Source organism: Stegastes partitus, unplaced genomic scaffold (genome assembly GCF_000690725.1).
Source record: "Stegastes partitus isolate 25-593 unplaced genomic scaffold, Stegastes_partitus-1.0.2 Scaffold1481, whole genome shotgun sequence".
Taxonomy (NCBI): domain Eukaryota; kingdom Metazoa; phylum Chordata; class Actinopteri; family Pomacentridae; genus Stegastes; species Stegastes partitus.
Window position 1 is genome coordinate 123,600 of NW_007579212.1, and position 15,052 is coordinate 138,651.

At 40.7% G+C, this 15,052-nt stretch overlaps 1 protein-coding gene across 1 annotated transcript in view; it reads right to left on the reverse strand.

The window, feature by feature from the left end:
- scn4ab (sodium channel, voltage-gated, type IV, alpha, b) overlaps positions 1-13,441 on the reverse strand; it is a 29,338-nt gene extending 15,897 nt beyond the window's left edge. The window contains exon 1 of the mRNA XM_008299928.1: positions 13,354-13,441. The gene's annotated coding sequence lies outside the window, so the exon portion shown is untranslated. The remainder of the gene's footprint in view (positions 1-13,353) is intronic.
- Positions 13,442-15,052: the final 1,611 nt, after the last annotated feature.

Here is a 15,052-nt window from a genome sequence, read left to right on the forward strand (position 1 = left end):
AACTAAAGGTTAAATGAATGTTTCTGCCTGATGATTTTCCTCACAGTCAGAACTTTGGTTTTGGTGACACAAAGGTTTCCGTAGCTGGTAACGCTCTCTAAAATAGCCCGATAAAAGAAGAACTTCACTGTTTCTGCAACTTCAAACAGGCACAGTCTGTGCAGAAAACAAGTTCTGTGAAGAGTCAAGAACAAACCAACAGTAATATTTCAAATTAAAGACATGCCAGTGTTGTTAAAGCCCTTGTAGAACAGAGCTTGTGTAGTTGACTGGTCATTATCACCAGCTTCCTCAGTTCTCTTCAGTTTGTTTTACATTTGAAATGCTATAAACAGACTAACTTCCTTCCTAATGATTCATGTTTGTATCAGCAGTTTATTATCCAGCTGTTGAAATTTCTGCATGGAAAGATGTGATAAAACACAGCTGACCATAAGTTCTGCATGCCTCAAAATGTTGGTAAACTGAGCTCTTCCTGGCAGTAAAGCATCATCTGAACCATGACGGTCTAAATAGCTGTAAACCAGACGCCACGTTTCCGCTCACAGTTCATCACAGTGGAAGTGAGTTCTACTGCTGGTTTCAAGACATTGTTGTCAGCTGGATGTGTTTCTCAGGAACAAAACAACCAAAAAATGTTCCCAGAAAGCACCAATATCTAAAGATTGTTGAGAAGTAAGACTGGAGATAGCGCCTCTGGACACCCGGCAAAGGTGACTTCCTGTCAGGTCTCGTGACGATCTCCACTGATTCCCAAAGTCTTTTAAATTCCGACTTGCTAAAATGTCAAGAATGCGAAGTTCACCAGACTTAACCGACCAGACAGCAGAAGGAGAACAAACACAACCCTACAAAACACCACAACAAAGGCCACATGTTGAACCAGACAATGTGGCAGAGATCAGATGGAGGAGGCTGGTTTAAATACTGACAGCTGCTTGGTGAATGAGGAACAGGTGAGCAGGTGGTCTCAGGTCACTGGTGGCAGAACAAGACCGAAGCCGTGAACATGTCGGTTCATCTGGTTCTAATATGAGTTTAAGTTCTGTTTCTTCTTGACTCCAACACTAACATGCTTTGTACCTGTTGGTCTCTACGTTCAGCAGCTTGGATCACATGTTAGAACCAGCAGACAAAACAAACCTCAAAATTTACAACTGATTCAGCCTGACACACACACAGTAACACACACACAGTAACACACACACACACACACTAACACCCCTCCTCGTGTCTTCGTTGCCAGGGTTGACCCCACCCATCGTTGCCATGGCAGCAGCAGCTGCTGGGAGTCATCAGTTTGACCCTCTGGTGTAAAATTACAGAGAGTACGATGACCCAGCTCATTCCAACACACACACACTGACACACACTGACACACACAGTGACACACACACTTCATTCCTCTCTGTGTTCCAACATGATTTTCTTTCAGCCCCTCCTCACCTCCCTCTGATCAACCGCCGACCTCCTGTCTTCCTGTCCTCCCCCCCTCCTCCTCCTCCTCCTCCTCTCCTCCTCCTTTCCTTTCCTGATTTCTCACAGAGTTTTCAGGTGCACTGCAGGCAGTGCTTCCGCAGAGCAGAGAGGAGACGACAGGAGACATAGAGAGCAAAAATCAGACATACTGGATCAATAAAATTAGTGCAGCATGACTCAATTTTATTTTATTTTTTTAATTTTTGTAAAAATAATTGGCTTTTTTCTAATTTGTGTGAAAAATGAGCCAGAAACAGGAAGCTCAGAGGGTTGAGCAGCTTCATTCCCACCAAGTTTGTAAAAGTGATGTTTGAATTATGTTTGTTGAGCTCCTGATTAAGATGATGATCTGACTGGCTGATCAGCTGTTTGTGATTCATTGATCAGAATGAAAACATTCTTCACTACTGTCCAGGTAGAACACAGCTCACGACAACAACTGCTACTGAGAAAGTCTGAATGATATTGAGGCAGTCGACAGTCAGATGTTTTGTGCGACTCGTTGATTTGGACACAGTGAACCATGTGAGCAGTTGGTTTTTAAATGTCTTGTTTACGCTCAGCTGCGTCTCTTTCCTTCGGTCCTGAACCAGGCCTTCAACATGAAGTCCACTGCTGCCGTCTACACAACTCAGAACATCTGTGGTGATCTGTCAGAGTCTCATTTTTCTGAAGATTACACAGTTATCTGATGCGCATTACATTCCTGCAGCCTGTTCAGTCACTTTTAATCCACCTCAGTATCAATGTCCATGTCAGAACATGCTCCATGCTGCAGCAACATGTGACATGTTACAACACGTTACATGTTCCATGTTACAACAAATTACATGTTACAACAACACGATACATGTTACAACGTGTTCCATGTTTCAACAACACGTGACATGTTACAAGATGTTCCAATCCAACATGGGGTCTTTCAATCTGCTACAGTGCAGCACTGTGCTACATGCCATCTGTCACTGATGAGGATCAATAACGTCTGAAAGTTTAGTGCTGATAATCAATGGAACTATTTGCTCGTCTGTAATTTGTCTGACTGTCTGTCTGTATATTTGCCTATTTGTTTGTATATTTCTCTGTCTGTTTGTCTGTCTGTCTGTCTGTCTGTCTGTCTGTCTGTTACAGGTTGTCCACCAGCTCAATGACCCTCCTGGTTCCCACAAATATTAGGCTACAGGCAGCTAAATACAGCAAGACACACACACACACACACACACACACACACACACACACATACACACGCGCGCGCACACACACACACACACACACACGTTTTCTCTGCTGTCAGTGGGGTTCAAGAATGACAGCATGAATGTTGAAGTGCTGAGATGAAGGTGTGAATGGTTGAGTGCAGCAGGTTAGTTTATCTACACCTGCTCAGATTCAACATAAGTCTGTATGAAGTCTTTCATTTGTTGTATGAAACTGTTTTTGTCTGAATGATGTGGCTCAGGGGGTAAAGCGAGTCGGTCAATGATCGGAAGGTCAGCGGTTCGATTCGATTCCATAACCTGTGTCATGGTTGTTGTGTCCTGAGGCAAGACACTTCACCCACCTTGCCTGCTGTGTATGCGTATGAATGGATTGTCTGAGGTGGTGGTTGGAGGGGCCGCACCACCGGAATGAATGTGTGTGAATGAATAATTGACAATCGATTGCATGCGCTTTGAGTTACTCCTTGAGTAAGAAAAGTGCAATATAAATCTAATCAATTATTATTATTGTTCTTGTATCAGACAGACTCAACGCTCAGTTCCAGAGCTGATCATAGGAGGTGTATGAAGACTTGTGGTTGAGCTGTGACCTGAACTGTTCTGAAGTGTATGCAGGTAAACTAAACAGCTCCAAAACACTGATGTCCCTATAAAAAGCTGCAACCAACTGTGGAAACTGAAAAGTAACTTTGTTCATTCTTGACCATAGAGTGGCAATAAAAGCATCATTTACCCCAATTCATTCAGTTTCCAAGTCTTCGTGTTCACTGTGATCTACAAATGAGCAACAACTAGCCTGTTCTATCATGTTACCGACATCCTACCAACACATCTTACCAACATCTTACCAACAGCTTACAAACATCTTACCAACATCTTGCCAACATCCTACCAACACCTTACCAACATCTTACCAACATCTTACAAACATCTAGCCAACACTTTACCAACATCTTACAAACATCTAGCCAACACCTTACCAACATCTTACAAACATCTAGCCAACACCTTACCAACATCCTACCAACATCTTACCAGCATCTTACTAACATCTTACCAACACGTTAACATCTTAAAACAACCTACAAACATCTTATAAACATCTTACAAACATCTTAACAACATCTTTCCAACATCTTACCAGTGTCTTACCAACATTTTACAGACACCTTACCAACATCTTGTCAACATCCTACCAAGAACTTATATACATCTTACCAACACCCTACAAACATCTTGCAAACATCTTACAAACATCTTACCGACATCTTACAAACATGTTACTAATATCTTACACATATCTCACCAGAATCTCATCAACATATAACATACATCTTACAAACATCTTTTTTATTCAATTCTATTTACAGTGCTAGTCAATGGGGAACAGCAGGAGCAGCAGATACCACAAAGAGCAGCATTATGTGAAGCAGCAGCATTATGCGACTATTCAAACTTGGACAAATAACGCTGTATCTCAGACTGACCTGTTGCTTCTCCATTAATAAATACAATGTTATGATGCTTTCATCACCAGTGTGTCCTCATTGATCAGAGTGAACACACATAGATGGGGTTTGGGTTAAGGGTGATATACAGGGTATTTCCAAGTGTACGTAAACTTTTGTTCACAGGTGTGTATTTCTGAGTTCCAAAAATACAGACATTCAGCTGTATTTAACAATCCTGGATGAAATGAAGAAGTCACATTTAGTCTACAATTTAAATTAAACATGTGCCCCCGCTTCTGAAATGCCATTCATCCGTTGTTTCTCACACGTGAATATCAGCAGGCATGAACACACATGCGTGAAGACATGTACAAAATACACAGTCACACACAACATATACAAATACACGAGTGGTGAAACATTAAACGACAGAAACAGTAATAACGGTAGAAAACAAGTCTTACTGTTACAGCTGCTGCTGGCTCGTTCACTGCTTTAAACTAAAGGTGTGTGAGTTATGTGCACGTTTGTGTATCTGTGTTTGTAAATGTGTGTGTCCATCACTAACATGTCATTTAGCCTCTTGTCTTTGTGATAACCGGCGCCACACACAGACTGACAGAGACGAACCGCATTAACGTTCAACATGTCAGTCTCATTTTTCACCACAAGATGGTGTCGAAGACAATTAAAATTTACATTAAGTGAACAATCACTAATTCTTAATTACTTTAATCAGGTATTGTTGGTGAACCAGATATCATTATATCAATTAAGCCTAATTTTGAAGGTATAAATTGTAATTTATTTTTATGTATGTATGATGTATTAATCGCTCACCAATGAAATTGACAACAGTATAGATTATAAAGTGTACAGAACGTAATTGTTCCATCAAGGATGAAAGCAAACACACAAGAAACCATAAAACAAGTATAACACATGTAAAGATGAGCCCCATTTCATTCAAAAGCCCAAACAGAATGCAAATATCTCATCTTATTCTTAAGAATGGGTGTTTGTCTCCTGTAGTGACTGAGACTATACAACACTCTGCAATCAGTCGCAGATTAGTGAGCAAAATCGGCAGAGTTTTCAAAACTTCCAGTGGGGCGATGTCACCTTCGTCTCAAGTGGGAGGCTTTCCATTTGTCACACAACACTTCAACAGCAAAGATGCATTTGTCCCATGCTAAGTAGCAAGCATTAGCACTACCCTTGCTAGTACAAAAGCTTTCCTCCCTGAGCCTCAATACAACCACAAAGTTGTCACATAATTTGGGGGATTCACACACGAGGCCAGGCAAATTCCCTCATTTCTATTGGCCATGTAATCATACGTAGTAGTATGCAGAGGTCAAAGTTTAACAAATTTCAACTAAGCTGTGCTTGCGCTATGCTTGGTGCAGTGGCATATCGTTGTTTCGACATGTAAGCAATTGAAATAAATGGGTTTCAATGCGTGGCGGCAATGGTGCCGCGTCCACTGTGAAAGGCCCTCAATCCTCTGAGCTCATTAAAAAAGAACTGGACTTTTCTTTGAGGTTCTTGAAGAAGTTGTCACCATTCATGAGATGTCTTCAGTTGTAAAGTTCAGCGCTGATGCAGACGTTTGTCTGTTTGGTTTGTTGTTGCAGTAAAATGATGGAGCCGCAGCTGCTTGCAGGTTTAGCTCAGAGCAGCATTTGCTTTGCTGTCGGAGGGTTTTGATGTCGACTGCTCTGCAGATGAAGATGAACATGAGGACGATGATGGTGAGGAGGAGGAGGAGGAGTTTGGTTTTCTGTGGAAAATCTTCAGCCACGGAAAAGACCAGAGGAGCCATGACTTTGAAAAGCAGATGGAAGCTCTAAAAAATGACTCGTCTATCCCTCCATGCTTGGGTTATGGTTAACCTCGACCATGTGACTGTGATCAGTCTTTACTGACTGACGTGGTTTGTAGGTGTTGCTCTGAGAGAACTTACAGAAACATGAAATCTATCAGTCGCACTCACACAGGCTCAACAAGCAGTTTCTAATGAATGAAATCTTTAGAAATGTTTGTTATTGTTACACCTCTGCAAAGAAACATGAGTTCAATACGTGGATTCATGTGCCGGAAAGAACTGCAGCTGAAAAACACTCAGACATTCGAGGGTTAATAAAATTACACTTGTCTTTTCCTGAGAGAGAGACAGGTGACTGATGAACACACACACACACACACACACACACACACACACACAGCTGTTATCAGTGTTGTTGTTCCAGCAGAGTGTGATGTTGTGTCACACTGATAGAGAAAAGTCCTTCTGCTTTTAATGCAGCCACACACACCATGATGTGTGTGTGTGTGCGCGCGTGTGCGTGCGCGCGTGTTTGTGTGTGCGTGTGTGTGTGTGTGTGTAACAGTAGACTGCAGAATGTTGTTGGACTCGGGCAGAAACGTTCGGTATTTCCTGTCTCTCTCTTCGCCGAAGTCAAACGAAGTGTTAGAGCAGGAAGTGAATGACAGACTACAGCTGGCAGAGAGCTCCAGCAGACAGTGGGCGCTGTTCAGATCATTTCAGGTAAAACTTGATGTCAAGCAGTTCAATATCTATGATCTCTGTTTGTATCTGCTGGTTCTGCTGTTGAGTTATTTAATTTCACACAAACGTTTTTTTTACCTGAAACACATCATTTCATTAAAAACTAGAGAACCAGTCAAACCCTTTTTCCAGATTTGGTTTCCTGAAGAATGTTCAACTTGTTAATACATCTGCTACGTGTGAAATGCTTAAACTGACCTGGTCGCTATTAGTTATTACAACAGTGACAACATGAAAACAGGTGAACAAGACTTGATTATGAAGTTATTCTGAACCTGTTTCTTTTAGATGTGTCAAGATGAAACCTTGAGGTTTAATATTTGAATATTGACATAAAAGTTTGTCTCTTTATATCAAAGCTTCGCTGTGGAGTTTGGGATTAATTCTATATCTAATAGTTTTAATCGCACAGGAATCAAGTTGACTTTTATACTGTGTAGCCGTTGTTCTATGAGTCGAAGCTTGTTTGGTTTATCTTGTGCAGGAAACTTATGTATGCAGGTTTTGTGATATACTGTCATGTCAAAAGTTCTACACACACAACAGCTAACGAGGCAAGAAATGCTGCAGTGCACCAACAAAGGACAAGAGAAGAAGAATACTGTCCAGTAAACATGGATCCAAACTTTTACTCTGCTACTGTTGCTGCATAACCAAAACACCAAACATGGCGAGAAGCTGTGACTTTGTCAAAAAGCATCTTTAGTTTCGTTACAAGAAACTGTCCATGTGTGAAGTCCAGACTTGAATCCAATTGAGATGCTGTGGTAAGACCTTAAAAGGGCAGTTCATGATTAAAAACCATCTAATGTGGCCGAATTAAAACTATTCTGCACAGAGGAGTGGGCCAGAATCCCTCCATGATGATATAAAAGACTGACCACAAGCTTTTGCAAACCTTTAACTGCAGTTGCTGCTGCCAAGCATGGACCAACCAGTTATTAGGTTTACGGGGTGATTACTTTTTCACAGGAGTGATGCTGGTTTTCAATAAATCTTCAATAAACCACAATTTAAAAAATACATTTTGTGTTTTGTTGGTTATCTCTGTCTAATATCAAATAAATATGAGTTTGATGATCTGGAACATTTAAATGTTGGAATTATGCAAAAACAGAAGATATCAGGACCGGGAGGAAATGCTTTTTCCCAGCACTGCATATAAAACATATATATATCTTTTTGGACTTTATCAGAAGACAGTCACATAAACATGAAGTGAAATCAGTCTTCAGTTTCTCTGCTGCATTTGAAACTCATATAAATCCAGAAACATAACCTGAATAGAGAAACAGAAATATAATAATATATAGATAATTTGGTTTAAGAGTCTCCTTTTGTCCTACAATAAGATAAAACTGTTAACAAAGTTCCTCACTGGACTTTGTTCACCTAGAATTTAAGACGTCACATCTAATGGTCAGGTCATAATGTGGTAATGAGCCTTTTAAATTACAGAAATTGTTAGGGCTGCTTGACTTTTTGTCACATTTTAAAGGATGTTTCCCAAATACATCAAACTGGTGTATTGTCAAAATGATAGAAGAATGTTTACGGATTTATATATTCATTGATACTGATTCATTTATATATTTTAATATTGACTTATTTGTGTTCGTTTATATTGATTTATATTTTTTCTTTATTAATATCTGTATTTGCGAAGACATTATTTATATGGGCAGACTTCTTGTGTTGGCTGCGTCGGTCTATGTTTGTGTCACTCTGATAAATTTGTCTCCTCTAGAGGTTTGTTGGTCCCAAATGTTGGTGTTGAATTTTGCTGTGTGTGTGTCTGATTGAGTCGTCCTGAAACGCAAACTCGCCGACAGTCGACTTCAGTTTCTGTCTGAAATCGGTACGACAAAAACACACGGACACGCAAAGCAACACACACATACGCAGACATCCAGTGTGTGTATTTTGTGAGGATCGCGTTGCAATTCAGATGCCAAGAAACTTGTAACTGTAAAACCTCCAAACGTTTTGCAATTGTGTGTGTCTGAGTGCTACTGTGTGCGTTACTGTGTGTGTCTGTGTAAAACTTCATTCAGTCTTATTTTTCTTGAACACTTTAAATATAAATCTAAAACATCAGCGAACGTTGCTGACGCTCAGGTGTAGATCAGGTGACTGACTCGGCCAATCAGGAAGTTTGCAGTGTTCAGATGTGACTAGAATGTACAGATGTCACAGATTTTTATTTCTTATTTGACACACGGAGTAAAGTATAAAAGTGTCACCCACAGTAGTACTACACAAATACAGAGATACATGTATTCTGATGGCGTGATTTACAGCTGAAACCAGAAGTTTACATACACTGTATAAAAAGACATGTGACCTTTTTTTTTCTCTCACTGTCTGACATTAAATCAGACTGAACTTGTCCTGTTTTAGGTCAGTTAGGATTACGAAAATTATTTCTATTTGCTAAACGCCAGAATAATGAGAGAAATAAATTTATTGAGATTTTTTTTATTACTTTCTTCAAAGTCAGAAGTTCACATACATTTCCTTAGTATTTGGTAGCATTGCCGTTGCCTCCACACGCCTTTACAGCTCTGCCCTCAAATCTTCTACAGGATTGAGATCAGGGCTTTGTGATGGTCACTCCAGAACACTGACTTTTTGACCTGAAGCCTCTTTGTAACTAATCTGGTGGTGTGTTTAGGGTCATTGTCCATTTGGAAGACCTATTTGTGCCCAAGCTTTAACTTCCTGGTTAATGTCTTGAGATGTTGCTTCAATATTTCCACATAATGTTCTTTCCTCATGATACCATCTATTCTGTGAAGTGCATCAGTCCCTCCTGCAGCAAAACACCCACATCATGATGCTGCCACCCCCGTACTTCACAGTTGGGATGGTGTTCTCAGGCTTCAAGCTTCATCCTTTTTCCTCCAAATGTAACGATGGTCATCATGACCAAACAGTTCAGTTTTAGTTTCATCAGACCACATGTCTCCAGAAATGAAGGTCTTTGTCCCTGTATGCATTTACAAACTGTTGCAAACTTTTATGTTGCTTTTGGAATAATGTCTTCTTCCTGTCTGAGCATCCTTTCAGCCCATGTCGGTACAGGACTGGTTTCACTGATGATAGTGACTCTCTGACCAGCTTCAGCAGCATCTTCTCAGGTCTTTAGCTTTTGTTCTGGGGTTGATTCGCACATTTCAACCAGAACACTTCATCTCTGGGACACAGAACCCGTCTCCTTCCTGAGCGCTATGATGGCTGGACATTCCCATGGTGGTTATACTTGTGTGGAATTGTTTGAACAGACGAACGTGGAACCTTCAGGAATCTGGAAATTATACCCAAGGATGAACCAGACTAGTGGAGGTCCACAATTCTCTTCCTGACATCTTGGCTGATTTCTTTAGATTTTCCCAAGCAGTGTGTTTGAGGTGTGCCTACAATCAACTCAAATGGTGTCAATTAACCAATCAAAAGCTCCCAAAGCCATGACATCATCATCTGGGCTTTACCAAATAGTTTAAAAGCATAGTAAGTTTGGTGTATGGAAACTTCTGACCTTAAAGAAAGGAATAAAAAAAATTCTCTCTCTAATTGTTCTGGCATTTAGTAAATAGAATAATTATGATAATCCCAACTGACCTAAAACAGGAAAGGTTTAGTCTGATTGATGTCAGACAGTAGCAAAAAAAGAAACAAAAAACGGTTATGAGTCTTTTTATACAGTGCATGTAAACTTCTGGTTTCAGCTGTATAGTCTATACACACAGTTGTCAGTCCTGTTGTCAACATGGTTTGTTTAATCCAGTTGTGTCGCCTCTTTTATGTCACAGGTGCTGAAGGTACTTCATAGAGTACACACCTCCTCTACCTGCAGCTCAGGAACTGAGACGTCCTTTGCGAACCTTAAACTTAAGTTTGATTTCGGAGTCGTGCAGGAGGACAGAAGAGGCTGAAATCAGTGAAATGCAATGAGCCTCTTGTTCTGCTGCAGGATGAAGCAGCTCAGAGTTCATTCTGCTGCTCTACCACCAGTGCAGGTGAGCACCTACTGCAGCCGCACCTGTCCAGGTCACAACACCGTGTTTCACGGACGGAGAAGATCCAATTTAATTTTTAGCCTCAAAAAGGCTGCTTTGACTTTTAATGACACAACTCTGGTTCTCATGTTAAAAACAGGCAACTACAGACTGCCTCGGTGAGGAGAAACTTGAATCAAGCCGAGTTTTCGCCGACCTGCACTGATGAAGCGATGAAACACACCTGAGCACCACAAACACCTGTTGAACTAAATGTCCTGAACATTGTGGAGCCCTGAAAGTTTGTATAAACACTTCAGCTCATAGCAACATGTAAGGTGATGGCCTTTTAAATCCTCTGTGAACACTTTGATTACAGATGTAAAACTGTGCAACAACGACGAAAACAGATGTCGAGCTTCAACTGTCTGAACTGTTCTTACTGTAGCGGATGTTTTCTTCCAGAATATTATTTTACCTGACGAGCTCGAAGATCCCAAATTCGTCTGGATAAATTTGGATGAATGAATATGAGACGATGCAGCAGACATCAGTGTGGACATAACTAAGCTCTTAGTTTACACTGTGTGCGTTTCACATATGTAACGCTCAGCTGATTAGCTTAGCTGTTAGCAGCTAGCGGCACATATGTTTTTGCTGGCGAGCTGCTGTGGGCTGCTGCTCATCTGTCAACACTGAGTAGAGACAGCTTCAGTAACCAGATACGTGTGATAATCCATCTATATTAAAGCTTTCCTGTGTCAGGAGCTGCCACCTCGTCTTATAGCACACTCGCCATCCTGAACTGATGCTAGCAGCGCTAATCTGACCAGCTAAATGCTATTTCCTCTGGCAGACTGTTAACCTTTCAGTGTGACCCTGCTCAGTTAGCGGTTAGCCTGGCCACAGCCACACGGAGCTAATTTAAACTGCAGCAGTTGTTGGTGGCAGCAGTTGTTAATATCTGATCCCTGATCAGCTTGTTCAACAGTCAGCTGGCCTATAAATACTGCGCCTGCTGGCTTATCTTAAACTCTAACCTCAGTCAGCAGTCCGTCTTATAAAACCCAACCTGAAGCTCATCATCCAGCTGATGAGCTCCTCTTTAAAACTATTCTGAGTCACATGGAGCCGTGGATAATGTAGCGCTGCAGTGATATAGTCTTCTAGCCACACATACTGGTCATCTGGTTTCTTCCAGCAGTTTAACCACAAGGAACATGTAGAGATTAAATATAAGGACAAAATATTCCCAGTGCGACACCTGAGAGAGCCTGACTGTGTCTTCTGTTAAACCTGTTAGTTAACGTCACTCAGTTACCTGAAGCATCAGTCCTGTTGCCATAGTTACCACCCTGAACTCTTATTAACTTCTGAAGGAGAAGAAAACGTTTGAGTTGAGAGTTTTAAGAACGAATATGTTTATGATTCTGTTCAAATTAGAGTCCTATAAAAAAAAAAAAAAACCCTCCTGTCATGTTGAGAAATTAAATGATCTTAAAGTGAGAATGAAAGACTTGGAGTTCATTACAGACATAAAGTAAATTTAACAAGTTTATTAAGTAATTATTAAAGTTGTTGTTTTGGTGTCAATTTAACTAATGTGTTCCGATGTTTGCTAAAGAACCGTCAACCTTCTTAGAGTAAAACTCGAAATCTGAACCGGTGACCAGCTTCAACCAGCGAACCTAAAGTCACATCTTCATCCACATCTGCTGTTTGACCTTTAACAGTCAGCTGTCATTAACCCTTCAACTGCTGCAGCCTCCTGCACTCCCTGAACCTAAAACTAACCCCAAACCTAACCCTAAATCAAACCTAACATAAATCTAAACCTAACATAAACCGAAACCTAACCCTAAACCAAACTCTAAACTTAACCCTACACCTAAACCTAATCTAACACTAACCCTGAACCTAATCCTAAACCTAAACTTAACCCAAACCAAACTCTGAACCAAAACCAAAACCTAACCCTAAGCCTAAACCAGCAGTTATCACACACACACACACACACACACACACACACACACACACACACACACACACACACACACTGAACATACATACAAACACACAGCACATAAGATAAACATGGACACACAACACACAACATAACAGACACACAACATACACTCAACGTGACCAAGAGGATCAGGGTTACAGCTGCACAGCAGGTGTACTACGCAACACAACACACACACACACACACACAGACACACAATGGCAGCATTCACAAAAACAGTTTCAATAAGTTCAGGAGTCTCAGGAGCTGAAACCACGACAGACACACAACACACATGGACTCACACGATGCGTTCAGGTGCAAGATGACATGAATGATGAGTTCACAGTCAGCTGATACGGACTGGGTTACGAAGCATTTGTTTGTCTTTTTTCACTATTTTCACAAATTCAGCATAAAAAAGAAACATCATAAATTCTGCTTCCAGCAGATTAAAGGCTGAAGCTGAGCTCCTGTTAAGGTGAGGATGTCGCTCATTCAGAGATAAATCACAGGAGGGAAACTTCACACACTTTGAAGGCAGCCTCAAACACAAAGTCCAACAGAACCAAGTGTGAGCTGTTTGGTACAAACAGAGTGAAATAAACACAGGATGGTTCTGTCCTACCTGCTGTAGATTCAAGAATAACTCCAGTAAACATCAGCAGCGTGTCCGTCTGTCTGTCCACCTGTCTGTCTGTAGACCTGTCTGTCTCTCTCCCTGTGTCCACCTGTCTGTCTAACTGTCTGCTGCCCGTCTGTCTAACTGTAGACCTGCCTGTCTGTCTGTCTATCTGTCTGTAGACCTGTCTGTCTGTAGACCTGTCTGTCTGTCTCCCTGCCTGTCTTACTGCTGCTGTCTTCGAGCGTCGCCTTGCTTCGCCTCTCCGACTGAAACCTGAGAGGTCAGGTAGTGTGTCACACACACATGCGCACACACACATAAAGCCACATGTTCATCAGTTCCCATCATAACTTTAATTCATTTGTTATTTATAGAAATGCATTGCCTAAACCTTCAAAATACATCGAACACTGACATAAAAACAACATTTAAACAATGATTACATAAATGAACATTGTTAAGGTATTTGATAAATATTAATTCATTTAAATCAAGAGTGAAGGCAGCAGTTTAAGTGAGACAACAGCTGTTGAAAATCAATACAGAAAGAGTTAACATTAAATACATGTAAAGGGTTCTTGTTAGAACTCTGCTCAGGAGGCGTTTTTATGACAGAAAGTCTTTCTTTGCTCTGATGAGGAGCTCATCTGTGCACCAATTTAAAAAAAAGAACTGTGCTGCTGACAAATGTCAGAAGATCAACTGTAGAATCAAAATCTGAAGAAAATCCTTCAACAAAAGGCAGTTTGTGTGCAAAGACGAGAGTAACAGTGAAGCATACTGTAGGTTTTCTCACATGTTGAATTAGTAGTAATGAGTTCTGCAATGATCTGTTTATTTTCTATAGCTGCTCTGGAGGATCATTCAGGGTCAAAGCTGGCCCTGTAATGTTTCCTCACTGTGAATCATGATGACCTAAGTTCTACTTTTGCCAAAGGACACTTTGGCACATAAATTAAACTGCCAACCTTGTGATTCGTGGAGTCACAGTCGCTCTATATAATGTAATGTAAAAACCCTTCCAAGTCAGAATATATGTTATTCTTGTTTTATTTTTGTTTTCACGAGTGTTAGACTCGAACAGGTAAAAGCTCTACTCGTGAGTCTCGGCCTGTTTTGATCTTTGAAGCGGCAGAAACATTGAAGCTTTCAGGAGACGGGAGTGTTTTCGAACTGTCCCTTCACTGAGACTTCAGTACCAGTCAGTACCAGAATAGTGTGTTTTGTGGTGTTTTACACCGAGCTCATGCTGTGCCCATCCAACAGAACAGATCATGTAGCAGCAGCCGTAAACCAAAGTCCTTCCAGAAACACAGCGGACACGTGGGGATTCTGGGCAATGCTGCCCCCTACTGGCAACATGAGACGAGTGCAAAAAAAAATTGGAGCAGATAAATGAAGGAAAGAGGCAGCAGTCAGGAGAAGTGGTGTGTTGTGGGTTTGATTCAGAGGGTGTTCATCTGTCTGCTAATGACAGATTAGTCCCGTGATTAAAATATGTGTGAAGGAGTGAATTAAAGCAGAAAAAAATTATATGCAAATGAATAACTAGAGAATTTAAAAAAATAATAATAATAAATGTAAACATGAAAGAATACATTCAGAGGTAATTAAATATAAAAACAACAAAAAGGTAATTTGTCAAAATTAACATGCACATATACTCAATAAGTTAGGGTTTTATTTCTTCATTTCTATTTAT